Genomic DNA, 22,008 nt, shown 5'->3' on the forward strand with positions numbered 1-22,008 from the left:
CAGAAGACAATGCTTCCAGTTGCTTAGGCTTCTTAAACTTTTGTTGATACTAGGTCTTGTGCTGCAGTTTCTCCTTGAAAGTTAAAAACTGTAGACAGCATTTGGAACACTGGTGAAAAATCTTTTCTCAGTACCCTCTACAATGACAAATGTATGGTTAGGTCTTTGTTTAAAGTTTTAGAAAAAAAAGGACAAAGCAAATTTTTAGAATTTCATGGCATATTCTATAATGTGTTTCCACATCAGCAAAGGCTGATGATCTATAATTGCAAGCCTGTCAAATGTAAGGTTTTCCACCAAGTTTGTGACTGTCATTCATGTGTTGTAAGAGAACCTGGTCTGTTTCAAATGACAATTCACAGATTTTACAGAGAGTGGAGTGTTCCTCAGGGTGTGCACTTTCAATATGGCACTGTAGCTGGAAAGGAGAGGGGAATTGCCAGTGGCCATGTTGGTAAGTGCTATGCCTTTCCCAGCTGTCACCCCTTTGCTTCATGTGGTTCATAAAATTAATATTTTTAGAACTTTAAAGCAGCTTAGGCATTTAAGGTTTGTGTCAGTTCTCTGTTCTGCCTGCCCATTTTCTTTATGTTGTTCATAGTAAAAGTCATGAAGTAACACAATCATGCTTCTTTCTTGGAATCAGCAGTTTCTTGACCTGCTATATTTGAAAAATCTATTTTGCCAGTTCTCCATTTTCCCTGACTGGATTTACAGGCTTGAAACTGTCCTTGGCAAAATATTGTAAAAAGTGCTCCATTCTGAACATGATTTAACAAGATATGGCAAACTTTGGAGGGTACATTTTGCTGACTGTTTTTTGTATGAGATATATCCAACGGGGACAAAGCTAAAGAATGTCCATCACTGAGTTTAGGCCTCTTGGGATTAATGATATTTACTTCAGAAGTGGAAAGTAACTTTAATATACAAGGATTTTCATCTATACATCCTACAGAAAGTGCTGCTCTTCCTGGATGTTGCAATGGACACACAGGAGAAAATAGCTCTGAAGTTATTAGGCATGACTTGTGGTGAATTAATTTTATAATCAGGTTCAAAGTCTCAATAATAATGGGACTACCTGTTGCACTTGATTCAGATTGAGAAACTGGCAAGATGACCACTCTTGATGTAAGGGTCACAGGACTTATATTTGGCAATGCATGACAAGTACCTTGTCACAGGTGACCATACTATCTTCTCCTTGAATTAGACCTGGGGTGACTCTGTTAAAAATGTTTGAAACAACTGGTTTTGAATTTGAAGTTAGTCCAAAAATATCAGCTGAGCATCTTCATTTACATGTTCCACCCCAGCAAAGATCTTCTCATGGTCTTCACCATCCACTTGTTTGGTTTCTTTCACACTTTTCTGAGGTTCTGGCTCTTGTACACACATATCAGTGCTTCCTTTACATAAAATGCAAACTCAAGTGTGCACTGATACTTCTAAATAAATTGAGATATTTCAGGCAGAAGGTCATATCTGGTCCACATCCATGGTGATCCTGGAGCTCCCAGTGGCACACCAGCATTATGGCACTACCCAGCCAAAGACCCTAATGTCTAATTTTTATGGTATTATTATAACTACCCTGAATCTCTTTTAGCTAATACTTGCATGTCACATTTTTTTATCCCTTCACTATCAACCTATTTTATCTTTAAATTTAAGGTGAGTCTCTTGCAGAAATTGGTTTTTTTTTGCATTTTTTATTGTGAAATATAATACATATACTAGAAAATGAAAACTTTCAAAGTAAAATTAAACAGGAATTTAAAGAGCACATTTCAAAGAATTGTATGGGCTACTATTCTGCAATTTCAATTATTTCCTTCTAGCTGTTCTAATACACTAGAAACTAAAAAATGTATGTATATGATCCAGTATTCATGGTCCTTTGTTAAATCCTATCTTATCTATTGCTCCCTTTCCCTCTCATTGGACTACTTTTCAATATTCATGGATATGTGGGTACTGACCAGACTAATTTTTTTATATCATAAAGGGGTGTCAATAGTATGGGAAAGGGGGTGCATCAGGTTGATGTTTTTGAAGAGGCTGTTACCTCTGGGTGTGGGGACATATCTAGCATAGGAATACTCTGGAGGATTTAAATTTCTGAGAAATAAACCTAGTGAGTGAAATTTTAGAGTCTCAGATAGGGACCTGTGTATTCATTAGCATTTTTGGGACTAATGTTGATTTGGGCTTGGCATACTGTGGCCATTTGAAATATTTAGCTGATGCTTGCACCATATTAACCTCTAGGAAAAAACCCTTGACTCTATTTTAAATATCTTAGCCACTGAACCCTTATTCTGTAAACTTTCTTTCCCCCATTTAGGCAAGAAGGCATTCTCAGTCTCTTGATATCTGGGTCCGGCTCCTTCCTGGGAGTCATATCCCACATTGCCAGGAAGATTCACTCCCCTGGAGAGTCATGTCTCATGTAGCAGGTTAGGTAATGAATTTATTTGCAGAGTTGGTCTTAGAGAAAGAAAGGTCACACATAAGCAATAAAAGAGGCTCTCTGGAAGTGATGGTTAGAAATAATTATAGGTAGAATTAGCCTTCACTTTACAGCCATAAGTTTCACAACAGCAAGCCTCAAGATCAAAGGTTTGACGTATTAAATAGGGGGTTACTATTTTCACACAAAACATATTCTGTCCAAGATAAGCAATGTCTCACATTATTTTCACTTTGTTCTTCAATCATCACTCTCACTTTTAAAAAATTATCACAACCCAAAACACCCCAAAGCTCTTATTATGCCTTAATTATTTATTCCTAGTATTATTGTGGTTCTAGGAAGGTATTACTATTAAATATAGTACATGGTATGCCATCGTTAGTTTTCCCCATTTACCACTATGTTCTTAACTCTGTACCAGTGTCATACTTTATAAGCACATCATGCAATCACTTCTTTATATTTGTAGTGCTTATCTGTGGGATACATAGCATTAAGCAACCCCTTTCAATCATGTTCACCTTCAATACAGCACTCTTTTAATCCCATTAATGAGATTTTGTCACCCCTGTCCTTTCCCATTCCTTTAAGTTCAACTTCATTAACAAGTCTGTATATATTAGATAATCATTCCCCTTAACTAGCTTCTGTCTATATCTGGGTCCTCTATATTCTACATTTTAAGACTCTGATTTTACATTATACAAAAAGTTCATATTAGTGATAATATGCGATGTCTCTCACTTTGTGTCAGCATTATGTTTTCAGGCTTCATACATTTTGTCACATATTTCAGGACTTAGTTCCTTCTTCCTTCTGCATAATATTCCATCATATGTATACACCTTTTATTTATCCACTCACCTGTTGAAGCTACTTGGATTGTTTCTATTTTTTGTCAATTGTGGAAAGGCCCCTAAAACATGTGTGAAAATGTCTGTTTGTGTCACTTCTTTCAGATCTTCTAGGTATATACAAAGTACTAGAATTGAAGGATCATAGGGTAACTTAACATTTAGTTTTCTGAGGAACTGCCAGTCTGTCTTCCACAGCATCTGTAAAATTATATATTCCCATCAGAAGTAGATAAGAATTCCAACTTCTCCACATCCTTTCCATCACTTGTAGTTCTCTGTTTAATGGCAGCCATTCTTATTCATATGAGATGATACCTCATTGTGGTTTTGATTTGCATTTCCCTAATTGCTATTAAGATGATTATATTTTCATGTGAATTTTAGCCATTTGTGTTTCCTCTGGAAAAATGTATTTTCATATCCTTTCATAATTGGGATGTTTCTACATTTGTTGTTGAGTTGTAGGATTTCTTTATGTATGCTGGATATCAGTCTCTTACCAGATATACAATTACCAAAATTTTTCTCCCATTGAGTTCTCTGCCTCATTGCCTTTTTGGCAAAATCCTTTGAGCACACCACTTTTTATTTTGAGGGGTTCCTATTTATCTATTTTTTCTTTTTTTTCTTGTGCTTTGGGTTTAAGGTCTAATTAGCTACCTCTTATAAGAATTGTATTGAGGATGTTTCCTTATATTATCTTCTAGAGGTTTTATTGTACTGGGTCTTATATTTAGGTCTTTGATCCAACTTGAATTAATTGTTGTATAGGGTGTAAGGTAAGGGTTATCTTTCATTCTTTTGGATATGTATATCCAGTTCTCCCAGCCTCATTTGTGGAAGAGACTACTCTGTCCTAGTTCAGTGGATTTGGGAGCCTTGTCAAAAATCAGTTTACATAAACCTGGGTGTCTATTTATTATTTCAAGATTTTATTCCATTACAATATGTCTATCTTTGTGCCAGTTCCATGCTCTTTTGACTACTGTGGTTTTCAAGTCAGGAAATATAAGTCCTCCCACTTGATTCTTGTTTGTTAGAATTTTTTTTTTTTTTTTTTGCAATTCAAGTTCCCTCTCTCTTCCAAATAAATTTGATAACTAGCTTTCCAAGTCTGCAAAGTAGGTTGTTTGAATTTTTATTGGCTTGCATTGAGTCAGTAAATCAATTGGCGTAGAATTGACATCTTAATGATGTTTAGCCTTCCTATCCATGAACATGGGATATCTTCCCACCTATATAGGCCCTCTTTGATCTCTTTTAATAAAGTTTTGTAATTTTCTGTGTAGAGGTTCTTTACATCCTGGATTACATTTCTTCCTAGGTACTTGATTCTTATGTGAATGGAATTTTTTTTTGTTGATTGTCTATTCAGTTAGATCATTACTAGTATAAAGAAACATAATCGATTTTTGCACATTAATCTTGTATCCTTCAGATTTTGCTGAATTTATTAGCTCAAGCTTCCATGTTGTCAATTTCTCAGAATTCTCCAAATATACATTCATATCATCTAAAATTAATGAAAGTTTTACTTCCTCCTCTCCAATTTGGATGCATTTATTTCCTTTACTTGCTGGATTGTTCTGGCTGAAACTTCTAGCATGATGTTGAATAGTAGCTGTGACATTGTGCATCCTTATCTCATTCCCAATCTTGAGGGAAGGATTTCATTTTCTCACCACTGAGGACCATGTTGCCTTTGGGTTTTTCACATATGCCCTTTATCACGTTGAAGAAGTTTCCTTCAATTCTGACATTTTGAATAGTTTTTATCAAAAAGGGATGCTGAATTTTGTTAAATGCTTTTGCAGCATCTATCAACTTATCATTTGTTTTCTGCCTTTCAGTTTGTTTATGTGTTGTATTTCTTTGACTGATTTTCTTATGTTGAACCACCTTTGTGTACCTGGAATGAGCCCCACTTGGTTGTGGTGTATGATTCCTTTAATGTGCCTTTGGATTCAACTTGCAATATTTTGTTGAAAATTTTTACATCTATATTCATTAGGAAGCTTGGCCAGTAGTTTTCTCTTCTTGTAGTATCTTTTTATGGTTTTGGTGATAGAGTGATGTTAGCTTCATAAAATTAATTAGGTACCAATCTTTCTTCAACATTTTGAAAGAATTTGAGCATAAATGGTGCCAGCTCTTTTTTGTGTGTTTTGTAAAATTCCCCTGTAAACACATCTGACCCTTGGTTTATATTTGTAAGAGGATGGATCTCTTGGGATTTGTTTATTGAGGTCTCCTATTTCTTCTCAGGTCAGTCTAGGTTTGTTTCCAGGAAATTGTCCATTTCTTCTCAGTTGTCTAGATTGTGGGCATACAGTTATTCATAGTATCCCCTTAAGATTTTTAAAAATTTCTTTGAGATCCATAATGACTTCTCTCTCATTTCTGATTTTGTTTATTTGAATCTTCCTTCTTTCATCTTTGACAGCTGAGTAAGGGTTTGTCAATCTTATTGATCTCAAAGAACCAACTTTTGGTTTTATTTCTTCCCTCTGTTGTTTTTTATTCTCCAGATCATTTATTTCTGCTTATATCTTTGTTATTTCTTTTCTTCTACTAGCATTAGTGTTAAATTTCTCTTCATTCCTTAGTTTATTCTTTTGTTTAGTTAGGCCTTTGGTTTTAGCCCCAACTTCCTTTTTTTATGTATGCATTTGGAGTTATAAATATCCCACCAGGACCTCCTTCACGTCATCCATAGGTTTCATATATTGTGTTCTCATTTGCATTTTTCCAGTTATTTACTGATTTCTTTTGCAATTTCTTTTTTTACCCACTGATTGTTTAAGAGTGTGTTGTTTAACCCCCAATACATATTTTTACTTGCAATTTTATTCAGGTATAATCACATATCATACTGTTATCCAAAGTGTACAATCAAATGTTCACAGTATCATCTTATAGTTGAGTATTCATCACCAGTATCAATTTTTGAACATTTTCATTACTCCAAAGTAGTAAAAATTAAAATTAAAATACAAATAAAAATAAAATTAAAAAGAACATCCAAAACATCCCATGCCCCCCATATTCTCCTATTATTCATTTACTTTTGGTTCCCATTTTTCTAGTCATCTGTCCATACAGTATATGAAGGGAGTGTGAGCCACAAGGATTTCTACCATCACACAATATCACACTATATAAGCTATAAAGTTATACAATTTTCTTCAAGAAATAATGCTACTGTGATGTAGTTCAACAGTTTCAGGTATTTCCCTCTAGCTATTCTAATACACTAAAAACTATAAAGGCATATCTCTGTAATGCATAAGAATAATCCCCAGTATGATCTCTTGACACCATTTGATATCTTTCAGCCCTGGAAACTTTACTTTGTTTCATTTATCTTCCCCTTTTGAGTCAAGAAAGCTTTTACAATTCCATGATCCCTCATATTTGAAGGACAGTCTTGCCAGATGTAGGATTCTTGCTTGGTACTTTTTCTCTTTCAGTATCTCAAATGTATCACCCCACTTCCTTCTTGCCTCCATGATATCTATTGAGAAAGCCACACATAGTCTTATCAAGCTTCTTTTGTATGTGATGTATCACTTTTCTTTTAGTGTTTTCAGGATTCTCTCTTTATCTTTGTTATTTCATGATCATTATTAAGTGTCTTGACCTAGGCCTATTCAGATCTATTCTGTTTGGGGTATAATGCCTTCTTGGATTCATAATTTTATGTCTTTCATAAGAGATGGGAAATTTTCATTATTTACTCTATTATTGCTTCTGCCCCTCTTCCCTTCTCATTTTCTTCTGGGACACCCATGACATGTACAATCCTGCATTTTGTGTTGTCATTCAATTCCCAGAGGTGTTGCTCATATTTTTCCATTCTTTTCTCTATCTCTTATTTGGTGTGAAGGCTTTCAGGTCTCTTTTTCTCCAGTTCCTGAATGTTTTCTTCTGCCCCTTCAGATTGGCTCTTTTATGTCTCCATTGTGTCTTTCATCTCTTGTGTTGTGTCTGTCACTTCCGTAGATTCTGCCCATTGTTTTTTTGAACTTTCAATTTCTACCTTATGTATGTCCAGTGTTTTCATTATGTGCTTTATCCCTTTTGTCAGATCCAGACTTAACCCTTGGAGTCATGTCCCATGTTGCATAGGAGATTTACAACTTACCTCTATACATTTTTGAAAGTTCTTTTTCTTTGGTGGTTATTGATTTCAAGCTGCATTCCATTATGATAAGAGAATGTGGTTTGAATGATTTCAGTCATTTTAAATTGAGACTTGTTTTGTGCCCCAACATTTGATCTTTCCTGGAGAACATTCCATGAGCACTAGAGAAAATATATATACTGTTATTTTGAATGTAATCATATATTTCTATATATATATACATATATATTAAGTGTAATTCATTAATTGTATTGATTTTGCATTTAAAACCTATTTCATCTGATGTTTCTATGGCTACCCCTGTTTTCTTTTGTTACAGTGTCTGTGGAATATTTTTTCCATCCTTTCACTTTCAATCTCTTTGTGCCACTAGGTCTAGGATGAGTCTCTTTTAAACAGCACATCAATGGATCATAGTTTTAAATCCATTTAGTCAGTCTATATCTTTTAATTGAAGAGTTTAATCCATTCCCATTCAAATTCATTACTGTGAAGGCAGTTCTTAAACTAAACACCTTATCATTTTTTTAGTTCTGTCCTACTCTGCTCTCTTTTTTTCCTTTAAGTTATGCTTTCTAGTACTCTTATGTTATGTATTTTTCTCCAGATCTCTCTCTCCTGACTTTTTCTCAGTGGGCAGAACTCCATTCAGTATTTCTTGCAGGGCAGGTCTCTTGTCAACAAATTCTCTCAGCATGTGTTTTTCTGTGAAAATTTTAAACTCTCCCTCATTTTTAAAGTACAGCTTTACTGGATAATGTATTCTTTGCTGGGAATTTTTGATCTTTCAGAATTTTAAATATTTGACACCTCTGCCTTCTCATCTCCATAGTGCCTGTTCACTAGCAGTACTTAGTTTTACATGGTTTCCCTTTTATGTGGTGAATCACTTCTGTCTTGTTTTCAGGACTTTCTCCTTGTCTTCAACATTTGAAAATCAGATTAGTACATGCCTCAGAGTGGTTCCATTTGGATTTATTCTATTTGGAGTTTGTTGGGCTTCTTCCTTTTATATTTATGTCTTTTGTAAGTATCCTCAAATACTCCTCCTAGCACTTTATTTTTCTCTTCTCCTTCTGGGACAACAATTATTGCATTTGTGGACTTCATTTCTGTCCAAGCATGTTTTTCTGGGGTGAATCATCTGTTACTGGGGTCATGGGGGCTTCTAAGGGTGGAGAGCCTGGTGGAAGGGTGTCAGGAATCCCAGAAAATGATGTTACTGGGGTACTTGACAAAGTCCCAGGGGTTACCCCAGAGGTGGCCCCTTCCATAGTGGTTGGAGTCAAGTCCCCAAGTGGAGAATCACCTCCTGGGGAGGCAGAATCTACAGGAGAGTGAGCCATCATGGTCAGTAATCCCCAAGGGGGTCTTTTAACTGCTTGAAGAAACTGATATGCAGCATCTTTAGCCTTCCTCTTTGCTTCAGCCTCCTCTTCCTCCAATTTCTTTTTCATTGCAATGTCATTGCAAAGCTCATCCAGTCTGCTATCCATGTGCCCAGCTTGAATTAGTTCTGCATCTCTTTTCAGTCATCTATGCTTTTCCTGGGTTTCCTTTATTACTTTAATTCCTCAACTTGTTCAGCCATCAGTTTCTGAACAATGAATTCCTCAACAGTTTCCACATCTTCCCCTTTTCCACTGCATTTCTGTTTTGGGGTCTCAGTGGTCTATTGAAGTTCTGAATACTGAGAAGCACAATGTTTTTGAGAGAAACATTCTGGAGGGTGGCCAGGTTCTGAAAAAGGCATGATTGCTCTGTTAACTGATACCTAATTTTGATCTCCATTCATCACAACAGAAGATGCCAAACACAGGTTCTCCTGGAAAGACCATGGCTCTGTGGGGCCAGTACTCAGCAGTTTGTTTGCCCATTCCTGTTGCCTTCTTGGCCCTGAAGTCTCTCTCCCTTATTTTTGAAAGAAAGTTTCACCTGATGTATAATTCTTGGTTGGCAACTGTTTTCTTAAAGTACAATAAGTATTTCAACCCACTTTCTTCTTTCCTTCTTTATTTCTGATGAGAAAGCAGAACTCAAACTAATTGGGACTTGCTTGTACATAACTCATTGCTTTTTTCTCAGAACTTTCAGAAGTCTCTCCTTGTACTTTGTGTTCAGTAATGTGATCAATAAATGAAACGGTTTATTTTTCTTAATGCTTCTGATGTTTGGTGTTTCTGAGCTCATTGGGTGTGTATATTCATATTTTTTATTAAGCTTGGGAAGTTCTCTATCATTATTTCTTTGACTATTTCTTCTTCTCCTTTCTTTCCTCTCCTTTTGGAACTCCTGTAATGTATACCTTGGTACATTTGAAGAGTTCTTAAGTTATTTTCACTTCTCATAAATCTTATATTTGTTTCTCAACCCTATTCATTTCAATTGTCCTGTCATTGTGTTCAGATTCTTTCTTTGGCCAGCACCAATCTGTCCTTGAAACCTTTCTGAACACTTTTTAGTTTTGTTATTATGGTCTTCAACTCCAATAGTTCTGTTGATTCCTTTTAAAATTTCTGTATCTTTACTAATGTTCTCATTTGCTCATTCATTGTTTTCCTTATATCCTTTAGTTCTTTCTCTGTATTTTCCTTCATCTTGAGCATTTTAAGATCATTTTTAAAGGATTTATTTGGCATGTCCACATTCTGGCATTCTTCCTTGTTGGTTGCTGAATTTTTATCCTTTTTCTTTGGATGGGCCATAATTTCCTGTTTCTTTGTCTTGCACTCATTGCACCCTGTGCATTTTAATATGTTAATTCTGATATTTATTCTCCAAAGATACATGTTTCTTGGTGTCGTAACCAGCTGGTGATAAGAGAGAGACTTTATTGAGCTTCATCTTCCCTATCAGGGAGGCCTACACAAAATGAATACAGTGTGCACGTTTCCCCTTGTCATTCTGTGCCTATGTCTGGTCCTGTGATTTTTCTTCTTAGTTGTCTTTGAGTTCTCCTATTTTCAGGAGTTTGTTTGTCCCCTGTTTCCCAGGAGACAGACATCATGCTCATGGGTGTTTGAAGCCCACAAGCCATTTCTCCTGTATCACTGTCTTTATAATTCTTACATGTCTTTTATTGCCTCAAGCTGCTATTGCCTGAAGGGCAAATTCTGAGTTGAGGGATGTGATGAAGCAGACTTTCACAAGTCAGTTTCTTCTGCTAAATCAGGGCCAGTCAACCATGTCAAGTGTACAGACTGGCTCCAAAACACCCTGGGTAGAGGACTACGTAAGTCACCAAGATCTTTCTTCACAACTTTTCAAAGCTGAGCTCTCTTGGTTTGTCCCCAAAATGCAATCCTTCATCTAACTGTCTCATGCAGACCTGTGGAAGGCTAGTTCTTCAGTTCACCTCTAACACTCAGGATGGTTTGAAAAAATAGCTGCCACCACTGCCTCTGTAGGTTGGGTTGAATCAAGGGACACATTTAGAGTGGGGCCCCAGCAATCAAAAGCCATTAATTGAAAGCTGTGATCAGTGCTTAGATGTGCCCTCACTTAGTCTTAGCAAAGATTTTCACATCCCTTTATGTCACCAGCTAGTTTGTGAAGGGTTGGTACCTTTGTGGAGTGAAGCAAGAGTGGGATATGTGTGACAATAACCAACTTGAGATGAGAGCAATTTTCTGTTCTTTACTGTAATTTGTCAGATTCTTACTCCTGCTCTTCCCTGGATGCTGTAGAGTATTGCTTTCATTTGTGGAGATTCAAAATAGCTGTTTCAGACAGGTTCTACCTGTATAATAGTTATGCTGGGAGGACTCAGGCTTGGTGCTTGTTCTGCTTCTCACTATCCACTTGTCACAGGCATCTATTTTTGATCCAGCAATTTATCTCCTACATGCTCAAGAAAAATGAGTGTCTAGGTCCACCAATTCAAGTATAGCAATTTTAAAGGAAATTTATTTTTCACAATAGCTAAAACATGGTAATAAACACAATGTCAAATATTAGGAGAATGAATATCTACAATATGGGCAATAAATCTGGTGGAACATTCCTAGCAAAACAAATCACCCCCAGCCAAAAGTTATGTATATATCTCAAAAGAACTCAACTACAAAAGAATACATACTATATGATTCTATTTATATGGACATTGGGTATTCACAATAGTCAGTGTCTGACATCAAAAAAATGGATACTTATGGAAGTATTAAACAAAGAGCAAAGAAATATATATTCAGACAAACTAAAGCAGAGAAAGTTCAAGGCCATCAACTGGATGGTATAAAAAATGTTAACAGATGGTTTTCAGGCTGAGGGAAATCATTCCAGATGGACACACTGGATGCAGCAAGGAATGAAGGACAATGAAAGGGTAAATATGTGGGTTCAGGAAGTCAAGAAAATATAACTTCCTAGAGTGCACACAACCCTTAAGTTATAGATCCTGCCTAGAAACAAAGGTTGTTTGGCTCTAGAGGCTGCCAGATTAACCACAATTATTTGCCATCCTCTGTATGGGGGTGTTGAGGGAGGGGAAGCCCTATGTGGTAAAGTTTGATTAGAATGAAACAAAATTACTCTTAGGTTCTCAGAACTGTGGCAGTGACATAGCAATCATGAAATTTATTTTTTATGTCATCTAAATGCATATTAAAAACAATCACCTTTAAAATAATTCCAAGACCATGTGGAACAATATCCAGATATTTATTTAGATAATTGTTCATATGAGTGATCTGTTGACTAATGATGGAAATAAGATAGAATACAATAAGTTGAAGACCAACTTTGAAATCTCTAGGGTAATATATAAACTTTTTGAGATAAGATTTTATAATTGAAAATCTACTAGATTGTAAAAAAGGAAAAATACACTTTATCAACTCAATAGAAGAATATTGGACACAGAAATGGTGGGACAAATAGCAAACTAAAAGCATAAGAGTAGACAGAAATTCAACATGTGCTACTAATGACATTAAATTTAAATGAACTGAAAAAGTGTTGGAGAAAACATGGTGAGACGGATGTACCTATCTACTGTTGATGAGCATGTGGAAAGGTGTAGCCTTTCTGAAGGTCAGTGTGGTAGTTCCATAAAAAGTTAAGTATGTGAGCACCATAAGGTCCTGCAATCTCATTATGGGGTATGTCATTTGAAGATCTGAGAGCAGAGACATGAATGGACATTTGCAAACTGTTGTTCATGGAGACAGTAATCATGATTTGCAATGGGTGGAGGTGACCTAAGGGTACATAGACTGAGGAACAGAGTGGTGAACTGTGACATATGCATACAATGGAATATTGGGCAACTACGAGGAGTGAAGCTGTGAGACACACAATGAGGTGAATGAATGCTGTACACAGTACTTGAGTGAAGTATGCCAGAAATAAAGGCAAACACTATAATGTCTCACCAATATAGGCTAACTACAATGTGTAAACTCAGAATTGAATCTTAGAACATAGCCTAATGTGGACATGATTATTGTATTAGTCCCTAAATTGTAAACTCTTACAGCAGTCAACTCTATTCCTGAATTGTAATGCTTATCTCTAAACTTTGAGATGCTGATCCCTTAGTGTATAACCTGATTGGTCTCTAGAACAATGCATATCTCTTAGATACCTGAAACTCAGAGCTAGAGCTCAGCAGATATGAATGTCAGTATTAGTGCATACAGCAAATGAGCATGTGGAAAGGTGTAGCCTTTCTGAAGGTCAGTGTGGTAGTTAAAAAAAAGCTAAGAGCCCAGACTTCAATTAGTGATATGAATGAAGCAGATCTGGTTAAGACTAGTGCAAACCAGGCCAAAGGGTAAGGTCAAAACTGACTGTGTTTTAAAACTTCAACTTCCATGTGAGACCAAGGGAAGAGATGTCTATTTGGTGCAGGATCTATATTTTCTAAACAGTATAACTCTACAGTAAGTTTGTTCAAACACCACAATTACATGGAACTTTGAATAAGAGGTGAGATATGGTAGGTTAGTATAGGTTAGAGTGAAATAGTGAAACATCCCAGAGTAATTTGGGCAGAGAATAAAAAATATATTCACAGACTCCCCCCCACCCTGAGGAGCTGGGGGAAGGTGAAAAAGTTTTGGACTTCCTCACCTGGACTGGTGTTGAAGTTGTCACAAACATTAGGACTGACAGTTTGATGTGCTGAGCCCTTGATCATGGGACTTACCCTTATGAAGCTCGTTACTGCAAAGGAGAGGCTAAACTTGAATATAATTGTGCCTAAGAGTCTTCCCCTGAGTACCCCTTGGTTGCTCAGATGTGGCCCTCTCTCTTTCTAAGTGAGCCACCTTGACAGGTGCACTCACTGCCCTCCCTCTATATGGGATGAAACTCCCAGGGGTGTAAATCTCCCTAGCAATGCAGGATATGACTCCTGGGGATGATCTAGACCTGGCATCATGGGATTGAGAATATCCTTTTGACCAAAATCGGGATGCAAAATGAGATGAAATAGTTTCAGTGGCTGAGAGATTTCAAATGGTGTTGAGAGGTCACTCTGGTGGACATTCTTATGCACTATATAGATAACACCTCTTAGGTTTTAATGTATTGGAATAGCTAGAAGTAAATACCTGAAACTACCAAACTCCAATGCAGTAGTCTGGACTCCTGAAGATGATTATATAATAATGTAGATCACAAGGGGTGACAGTGTGATTGTGAAAACCTTGTGGATCACACTCCCTTTATCTAGTGTATGGATGAATGAGCAGAAAAATGGGGATAAAAACTAAATGAGAAATAGGGTGGTATGGGGGATGGTTTGCATGTTCTTTTCTTATTTTTATTTTTTATTCTTATTCTGATTCTTTCTGATGTAAGGAAAATGTTCAGAAACAGACTGTGGTGGTGAATGCATAACTATATGATCATACTGTGAACAGTTGATTGTATACCATGGATGATTGTATGGTATGTGAATATATTTCAATAAAACTGAATTAAAAAAATTTTAAATGAACTGAAGGACCCAATTATAACACAAAATTTGTCAACTGGAATGAAAGGTAAAATACCCAACTATAAGCTCTTGATAAGTAAAAATACTTAAAATAAGCAGAAAAATATTCAACAAAAATAAAATTTTAAATGAGATGGCAAAATAGACAATGCAAAACAAGCCCCCCCCCAAAAAAAAAAAAAAACAGTCATTAAAGCTATATGGCTTAATTCTAGTAAAAAAATGTAGACCAGATGTAGGAAGTATGGCTCCACATAAAGAGAGATTTTTCTTCATGACAAGGAAGTTGATTTAGTAGGAAGATTTAACAATTACAAATTTGCATGCACTGATGGCATAACTACAAACATACTGCAAGAAATGACATATCACAAAGGAGAATTTTTAAAATTCCAATATCATAGTTGGAGATGTGAATAAAATCTAATTATTATACACAACACTTGAATAACACAATGGGCTAACTTGTCTTAAATATGACACAAAGATTATTGCTCTCTGGGTACATAATTTTCTTCAAGTACATTTTTGGCATATATCAAAATTATCCATTTACTAAGCCAAAAATTAACATGTTCCAGTTGTTAAAATCATAAGGACTATGTTGTCTGAGCATAGCTGAATTAAACTAGAAATCAATGACAGAAATGTAGTTGGAATTTCTAACAACCATGGAAGATATTTTGCTTCTCTAGAGCCATCTCAAGGCAATTAGCTATTTGAAATTACAACAGTGCTCTATTTTTATGCCAAGGTTTACATACCAGGGGGGTTTCTCTAGTGCTGTTTCTTCCCTACATTTTAAACTAAAACTGAACAAAGATGGCCTGGTCATAAAACAGAATGATTACTGCCATGGTCTTAATCATCTCAGGTTCCCACTCACCCTTGTCTGCACCTGAAACATGACTGGATCCTTACCAGAAACTCTGCCTATCCTCTTCAGTGTAAGAGAAGACAGTATTAACTTGTGTTTGATGTTACTGTTTTCTTCTTTTCCTCCTCTTTATCCCCCTCCATGAATCACTACAACTCTCTCCTGCTCTGCTATATTTTAATAAAATTGCAATAGAAAATACTGAGAGGGATGTTACTTACACTATGAGACTAAGCCAATGCATTATATATTATTTATTGAATTGAAAAACTCAGTTCAAGCAGTTTTAAGCAGAATTGATAATTGTTAATGAAAGTTCAGAATGATTGGATTATAGTGACTAGTGGAACCAATGCCAGCAAAACTGGGGGGCTCCTCTTCCTTCCCAAAGTTTCAATATGAAGAATACTAATTTAAATATTTAACTACATTTAATTTTGTTTGCTCCATTTATCTTAAAAATTGCATATTTTATTGTCATTGCCATTTAAAAATACCACAAATATTTGCCTATTATCTTCTCTTTGCTAACCTCTGTGCTACATATTCAGGTGGTCAAAGTAAATAAGTGAAACCCTGTCATGAAAATAAGATAAATACATGAGCCCTTATACTTTGGGTGTAATTCTAGGGATTTCTCATAGCATGTTTTAAAAGAAAATATAAGCATTTTTCTGCAATTCATACACACAGCTTCTAGCAATTTCTGTGCATAATTCACCCCTTAATATTTTGAAATATTGGCTAACTTAGGTATACTAAGTTTTATATAGATGTGTGGATTAAAACTATAAATGGAAAATTATACCAATAATTCTTTATACTGAAAATGCATTCTTTACCTATGCATTAAAATGAATGGTATTTTCCTTTATATTTCTGGGATGGGAACACCTGTGCAGTATTCTAGTTAACTCTGGAAAACATTGCTGTGCAGAGATCACCCTGCCACTTGGCAATCTGCAAGTAAAGAAATGATCTAAGTTTTAAAATCGGTATACAAATCATTTCAGAACACTTTATAATGTCATAATCTTTTTAAAAGAAAATACCATTATCAAATGCAGAGCCCTGGATTTTCCTCTTGCATCTTTTTGTGTGTTTAAAAACAATAGTACTATGGGTTTAAAATGGAAGAAATGTAAGTGCTGAAGATATCACATAATTGCTTTTGTCTGTGATTGCTTTTTCCTACCAATTTATTTTTCCTCAACATAGATACCTGTGTCAGATTGAATGTATTATGTCCTCCCATATGCCATTATCTTTGATGTAATCTTGTGTGGGCAGACCTATCAGTGTTAATTAGATTGTAATCCTTTGAATGTTTCCATGGAGATGTGACCTACCCAACCCTGGGTGATGACTCTGATTGGAAAATTTCCATGGAAGTGGTGGCCCACCCAGTCAGGGTGGGACTGAATTAAATTACTGGAGCACTATATAAGATAAGACAGAAGGAGAAAGCTAGTACAGCCAAGAGGGACACGTTGAATAATGCACAAAAGCTGAGCAAGTAGCTGCAGATGAGAAACAGTTTGTAGATGGCCATCAAAAGCAGACTCTTGCTCTGGAGAAGCTGAGAGAGGACAAATATCCCAAGTTCAACTAAAAGTGACATTTTTGAGGAACTGAAGCCTAGAGAGGAACATCCTGGGAGAAAGCCATTCTGAAACCAGAACTTTGGAGCACATGCCAGCCACATGTCTTCCCAGGTAACAGAGGTTTTCCAGACAACTTTGGACATCCTCCAGTGAAGGTACCCAATTGTTGATGACTTACCTTGGACACTTTATGGCCTTAAGACTGTAACTTTGTAACCAAATAAACCCCCATTATAAAAGCCAATCCATTTCTGGTGTTTTGCATTCCAGCAGCATTAGCAAACTAGAACAGATTTTGGTACCAGGAGTGGGGTGTTGGTGCTGCTGTGTTTGCAAATACCAAACATGTTGGAACAGCTTTTTAAATGGATAAGGAGAATATTCTGGAAGAATTGTGAGGCACTTGATAGAAAAGGCCTAAACTGATTTGAGGAGACTGTGGAAATATGGACTCTAAAGACACATCTGAGGAGGCCTTGAAAAGAAATGGTGAATGTGATTTTGCAAACTGGAAGAAAGATGATCCTTGTTTTAAAGTGGCAGAGAATTTGGCAAAATAGAGTCCTGGTGTCATATGGAAGGAATAATTTGAAAGCAACAACCTGAAATAATTAGCTGAGGAGATCTCCAGACTACATGTGGAGGATGTACCCTGACTTCTCCTTGCAGCTTATAGTAAAATGCAAGCAGAGAGAGATAAAATTAGAACTGAACTCTTGAGTTCAAAGAAACCAGAAGCTGATGGCTTGGAAAATTATGGGCTTCCAGGGGGTAGAATCCCAGAAGCTACAGCCCAATGTGAGGATGCAACCAAACATGGAACCCAGCCACCATTTCACTACAAGCCAAGATTGGAGAAGGAGTTAAGCAGAAAGGATTTGTGGAAAGTCCTATTTTCTTATGGTTTGACCCATGTGTTTTATGTGAAGCTAACAGAATTTTTGCAAGATCTTTATAGACAGAGCCATTGCTGGTCTGGACTAGAGGAGACAGACAATGAACAAATTGAAGGAAGAATTTCTTCAAAGATAGAGTAATGGAGGTGGAGGTCTAGAGTCAAGAGGCCTTGAGCTGGGAGAGCAGAGTGGCACACATGCATGGAAAGGGTGAGTTTGCCCTGGAGGTCAAGGGTGGGCATTCTGCCTCAATGCTGTGGAAGAGTTTTACCACCCCAGTTCCCAAAGTTGAGCATATTCCCAGGGAATTGGGGAGAGCCTGGCTGCCATCCCACTGTTCTAAAGGGGTTGAGCATGTGCCCTGGAGATGGAAGGGTATCTGGTGCTGCCCTGATGTTTGAGGAGAGTGGGGCCAAGAAGTTGGTCTCCCCAATGTGTAGATATGTTGGAAAACTCACCTCAGCATTTGGAGAGGAAAGGGCTGCCAAAAGGCCCTTATAAAGTGTTCAACTCCCACTCTCTCAAGCCCCAAGTCTGCAATGTCATTCTGTTAGTTACTCTCAGACTTCAAAATCCAATGGAGTTTGTCCTGCAGGTTTTAGGAACTGTTTTGGTCCCATTAACCCTGTTTTCCTTACTGTTTCTCCTTATGGCAATGGGAATGTTTATCCTATGAATGTCTCTCCTTTGTATATTGGAAGCACATAACTTGTTCTAAGTTCACAGATCCACAACTAAAGGAGAATTAAGCCTTAGGACTGACCATGCTTATAATTTATTTTGTTGGGATCTTATTACTGAAATGATTTAAGTTTTTGTGATATTGTTTTGGGATGAATGTATTTTGTGTATGGAAAGATAGTGTCATTTTGGGGTCCAGGGGGTGGAATGTGCCAGTTTGAATATACTATGTCCCCTCAAATATCATTATTTTTGATGTAATCTTGGGTGGGCAGACCTATCAGTGTTAATTAGATTGTAATCCTTTGAGTGTTTCCATGGAGATGTGTTCCACCCAGTTGTGGGTGATGACTGTAACTGGATAATTTCCATGGAGGTGTTGGCCTGCCCTCTCAGGGTGGGTCTGAATTAAATTACTGGAGAACTATATAAGATCAGACAGAAGAAGCAAGCTAGTACAGCCAAGAGTGGCACTTTGAAGAATGCACAGAAGCTGAGAGAGTAGCTGCAGATGAGATACAGTTTGAAGGAGGCCATTGAAAGCAGACTCTTGCTCCAGAGAAGCTAAGAGAGGACAAAGACCCCAAAAGCAACTGAGAGTGACATTTTTGAGGAACTGCAGCCTCGAGAGGAACATCCTTGGAGAAAGCCATTTTGAAACCAGAACTTTGGAGCAGATGCCAACCATGTGCCTTTCCCAGCTAACAGAGGTTTTGCAGACACCATTAGCCATGCTCCCATGAAGGTACCTGATTGTTGATGACTTCCCTTGGACAACTTATGACCTAAGCCTGTAACTTTGTAACCAATGAAACTCCTATTATAAGAGCTGATCCATTTCTGGTGTTTTTGCATTCCAGCAGCCTTAGCAAACTAAAACAGTACCATTTTGAGAACTGGCTCTATTTGGAGTACTTTCTAAATTTTTAATTCATAAGGACTTTATTATTACAAATTTTCTATGTAAGGAAGTTATATATCAAAGACAATCAAAATTTCTCAGGACTATGAGGCAAGTGAATGGCAGAGTTGAGGCATAAAACATATCTTCCTATGATGGAATGACATTTTAACTGTTGTACTGTCACACATAAATTAAAGCTAGACTTAACATTGATTAATGAGTGCAACATAAGAAAAGTTTTTATTCTGTGTTCAATCAAAGCCTGTTGTATTTCTATAATATGACAGTAGTAGTTTGATAATTGGCTTGAAAGGATAGTCTGATATGTAGAAAATGTTAAGAAAATCTTCCTGAGGTGACTACCTACAGCATGGAACCAGTTTTACTAAGTTAAATCTATTTTAAATATTGAAGTGGCCATTTTTAACCAAATTATTCATATGTTTCAGTAAAAAGATTGGCATAAAACAGAAACAACAAGAAAAAGAAAACTTCTTAGTGAACACTTTCAAATGTTCCTGAACTAAAGTCCCTCAAGGAGGGGAAAATGAGAGAATTTATGGTCTTGCAAGCAGGAGGTCAGTCTGAAAGTAATTGCTTTCTGGCAGTAGTCAGAGGTTCTCTGTTATAAATGGTCATATGGATCACAAGAAAAATGGAACAATAAAATCAGAATGTGAAGTGTGGGCCTCATTAATGTTCCTTTAGAGAAGTTGAAGATGGAAGGATAAGCAGATTTGGAAAGGTCTATTCCACATTTTCAAGTCATCAAGGAAAATAGTTTAAGCAAGTCCAGAAGAATATGTGCTGTTCATGAGGGTATATTAAGAGTTTACCCTAGGGGCCCATAAGTGAAGGGGCTTCAAATACAGGTTAAAATTTCACAACTTATTGTTTTACTCATAAAAAGGAACATTAATCAGGAATTTGCTGTGAATCATCATCTATTTATTATTCACAGATTTACCACCAATACATATGTTTACACATATACATAAAACAATCTTTTTATGTCTCAGCTTATTCACATTCTGCATTATGTTCAGCTTGTATGGTGAAACATAATATTTTACACAAAACAGAAGACTCAATACATTTTGTCTTTTTCAACTTCACAATGTTATTAAATAATTACTGATTCTTACAAATAATATCAAATTTCATAAGTGGAAAGGAAAGATGCCAGCAGCTGTTATTCTTATTTTATAGGCCTGTGAAGGTACATTGTGGTAAAATTAATGAATGCATGAATCACCTAATCCATAGATCATTCCATCACATTTTCAGATAAGGTCATCAAACATAGCTACTTTTTACTTCCAAATATAGAAATGCATATTGATAGTAATAAAATGAGTAAAAATTAAAAATATACATAGTACAAATAAAAGTATAATGTAATGCAGAAATCAATCAGGTGAATTCCCACAAAGCATCTAATTTTTAGAATTTTTATAATATGTACAGAGACCTTAATTTTGAAATATTTAGAAATTTTTAAATTAATGGTTTGGAGATGTTTCTAGGAGTCTTTTTCTCAGGATTTCAAATATGCCATATATTGCATCTAGGTTGGTCTTAGTTCAATAACACATTGAGTGAAATTATAAAGTATTTTACAGTACAATGGTGGAGATATAAGAAATACTCAAGTTCAATCAATTTAAAGTAATGAAGAATCTTTCATAAAAAACATTGTGACTGAAGTTTTAAGAGAAGCCAGAAAGGTATACTTTATATATGAGAACAAGGGCAGTTTTATTTCTAAAATAAATTGTGAGATTCATCTTACTTGTTCTGGATTGCTAATGCTGTCATTATGCAAAATACCAGAAGTGGATTGTCTTTTATAAAGGTGGATTTCTTTTGTTACAAAGTTATACAGTCCTAAAGACATAAAAGTGTCCACATTACAGTGGATTGTATACCATGGATGATTGTATGGTGTGTGAATGTATTTCAATAGAACTGAATTTGATTAAAAAAATGTCCACATTAAGTCATTAACAGTTGAAGAAAGATGGCTGATGGCTTCCAGAAAACCTCCATTAGCTGGGAAGGCAGGTGGCTGGCAACTTTTGATCCCAGGTTCTGTTCTAGATTCTCTCTCAGCTCCTGTGCATCCTTGGTTCTTTCTGCCAGGACATTTCTTTTTAAGCACCTGGGGGTTCTGTGTTAGCATATCCCAGGGAAAACTCTGGGCTTCATCTGGTAACTAAATATCCATCTGTCTGCATCTCCAAATATCTCTAAGTGTCAGTGTCAGCTCTTAGTTCTTAGCTTCCATCCAAAATATCCCTCTCTGCTGCTCTGAGTTCATTCTATTTCTGAGTTCTTTTCTAGGATGCCAGTGATTAAATCTAGACCAGTCCTGAATGGCAGGGTCCATATATCCATGGAAAATATTTAATCAGTTGATTGAGACATATCTCCATGGAAACACAATCACAAGTTTCCAACCTAACCAACACTAATACATCTGCCCCCAGAAGGTTGCATTAAAGGATATGGCTTTTGAGGGGACAAAATATATCCAAACTGGCACATTCCACCCCTGATCCCCAAAAGACCTATTCTCTCAAAATACAAAATACATTCATGGCATCACAATATCACAAAAGCT

The 22,008-nt window shown here is 36.3% G+C and overlaps 1 pseudogene; it reads right to left on the reverse strand.

Moving 5' to 3' along the window:
• Positions 1 to 277: 277 nt before the first annotated feature.
• The window catches only part of LOC119533050, a 28,062-nt pseudogene continuing 6,331 nt past the window's right edge, over positions 278 to 22,008 (reverse strand).

The sequence above is a fragment of the Choloepus didactylus genome, chromosome 4, assembly GCF_015220235.1.
Source record: "Choloepus didactylus isolate mChoDid1 chromosome 4, mChoDid1.pri, whole genome shotgun sequence".
NCBI classification, from domain to species: Eukaryota; Metazoa; Chordata; class Mammalia; order Pilosa; family Megalonychidae; genus Choloepus; species Choloepus didactylus.